This window comes from Phoca vitulina, unplaced genomic scaffold (genome assembly GCF_004348235.1).
Source record: "Phoca vitulina isolate PV1807 unplaced genomic scaffold, GSC_HSeal_1.0 scaffold7, whole genome shotgun sequence".
NCBI lineage: Eukaryota > Metazoa > Chordata > Mammalia > Carnivora > Phocidae > Phoca > Phoca vitulina.
In genome coordinates this window covers 10,521-13,183 of record NW_022589710.1, presented here as the reverse complement: position 1 = coordinate 13,183, position 2,663 = coordinate 10,521, and positions in this window count along the sequence as shown.

The window sequence follows — 2,663 nt, the reverse complement described above, 5'->3', positions numbered from 1 at the left end:
TAATTCGATCTAATTTGGTGGAAGTTTTAATTAGGAATGGATCTGGATTTTGTCAAATGCTTTCTCTGTACCTATTGAGATACCCTCCTAAATTGCTCATCTCCTATTTGTCAATCTCTTGGGTATATTACTGATTAATTGTCACAACAAAATACTAAAGAAGATATCACTTCCCATTTTACAAATAATGAAACAAAGCTCAAAAGTATCAAGAAAGTTCATGGCAGAGCTAATAGATTACAACACAGAGCTGGATGATAGTAAAAGCCTATTCCCTGTTTTTGTTACTATAGATGGTATGGTTGTCAGAGAGAAACTGAAAGAGAGACTAGAGGGTAGCAAAATGACTTCTTCCCGAGTTTTGAAATATTTTAAGACAGTCTTTTACAGGTACTTTCTTTATGCAAACAGAACTACTAAAGAAGTATTAAATAATTGCGAGTTTGGATCTTTACCAAAAGAGGAAAGAAAACATATTATAATGGATGCCCAAATTGTTATTCAGGAGCTGACCACTGGGTAGTGGTTTCACCAATCCATTCAGAGCAATTATTAGACACCTGATTTAATCAATGCACTGTAGCAAGGGTGACAAAATCTTCTAGAATTTTGTGATTCACTCATATACTGAAGCTCCTTTCATGACTAGTGATCACTCTCTTTCTCTGGTCCTTGAAACTTGCTTGTGAAAATGAAGTCTAGAGCATAGTTGTTCCAATTAACAAGTATAAGTGTTTCTCAAAAATTTTGAAATAGAATGGTCTTATGATCCAGCAATCCACTTCTGATATATACTCAAAAATGGAAAGAATTTGGCTATATACCCTCAATATTGAGATGTTTATGTATTCCTCTTTCCACCAAAAGGCAGAAGCAACCCAAAACACCATCCACAGATGGATGTGGATAAACAAAATGTGCTATGTACATACACTGGAATATTATTCAACCTTAAAAAGGAGAGAAATCTTGACACACACTGCAACATAGATGAACCCTGAGGGCATTTTGTCAAATGAAATGTCACAAAATGACCAACACAATTCCACTTCTACAAGGTATCTAAAGTAGTCAAACTTATGGAAAGAGAAAGCAGAATGGTAGTTCCCAAGGACTGGAAGGATGGAGTAATGGAGAGTTATTGTTTAATGAGTACAAATATTCAGTTTTTCAAGATGAAAAGAATTCTAGAAATGGATGGTGGTGCTGTTTGAACCACAATGTAAATTTATTTTATACCAGTGAATTGTACAATTAAAAATTGTTAAAATGGTAAATTGAATATTAAAATGGTAAAATTTTGTAATTAAAACATTTTAAGAGATTCTTAAGGTTTCTTCTCTACATATCTGCCTTCCAAGCAAATATAAGAGGTTGTTACAATGCAAGACCAATTATCAACCATCCACAACCATCTGAATTTTAAGGCACTGGGCAAATGGGGTTAGAGGTAGAAGAAGGAAAATGGCAAGAATGAAGATTTTGGAGTGTGGAACATCGAACAAACAAAGAGTGCTGGGAAGTGTGCAAACTGAGCCACGTGTTGGCAAAAAATACCTTTGAAGGGGGAGACTGGGTGGCTCAGTTGGTTGAGCAGCTGCCTTCAGCTCAGGTCATGTTCCCGGGGTCCCAGGATCACACCCCGCATTGGGCTCCCTGCTCAGCGGGGAGTTGGCTTCTCCCTCTGCTTGTCCCCCTGCTCCTGCTCTGTCTCTCTCTCAAATAAATAAATAAAAATCTTTCAAAAAAAATACTTTTGAAGGAGTGTTGATGTGAAGGGCAGGAACCAATAAAGGGGAAAATTCACACTCTGCTCCTTCACAGTGTCCCCCTAAGAGCCCCAGATTATGATCATTTGTGGAATAGACTGGTGTGAAGCAGGTAAACCCTATAGTATACAAAGTGAGCACACCTATGCTAGAGGTATTAATAAGATGGAATGAACACTAGTACAAACTACATCACAGAGCAGGTCCCTCAGAAACTAAATGTAAGTACAATGACTCACAGCAAACAAACCTAATTAAACTAAATCATTAAACGGTATAAAATGGCATGATATAAAACAAAAAAAGGAAAACCACAGAGACATTTGAGGGTCTTCATAGACTAACAATGCCTGTAACATAATATATGCTCAATAAATATTTACTGAAAAAATTTATCTGAAAAATCCAGTAATTCACACACATTATTGCTGATTTTTGAGTCAAACGTTTCTAAACTTCCTTAGCCAATCCTTCTAGCTGAATCTAATTGCAAAATGGCAAATTGTTTATTGTGGCTATTCTAGCCTTCCATAAACAATTTCAGCACAAATTTTCAGGGGTGAGGAAGTGTTTGATGCACAATAACTCTTACCCAGAGAGGTATTTTCTTAGAGTGAGGTTTTCCCTCTAGGCCTGGACCTGTGTTGCCATAACACTAACCACTTCCTATCAGGGACAGCAATTCCCTGCCTTGGGCCCTACAGCAGGGAGATGCATCAGGAAGAGCCCTGGGGTTTGGGTACACCTCGCTCCATCACGTCTCCCACTGTGGGCTCCCTCAGTGCACAGAAATACACTGCGGAGTCCTCCAGCTCTGAAGCTGAGATGACAAGTTGGATGGATTTTCTTGTCTTCTGGAAATTCAGTGAGTAGTGACCTTCTGTGGCATTTTGC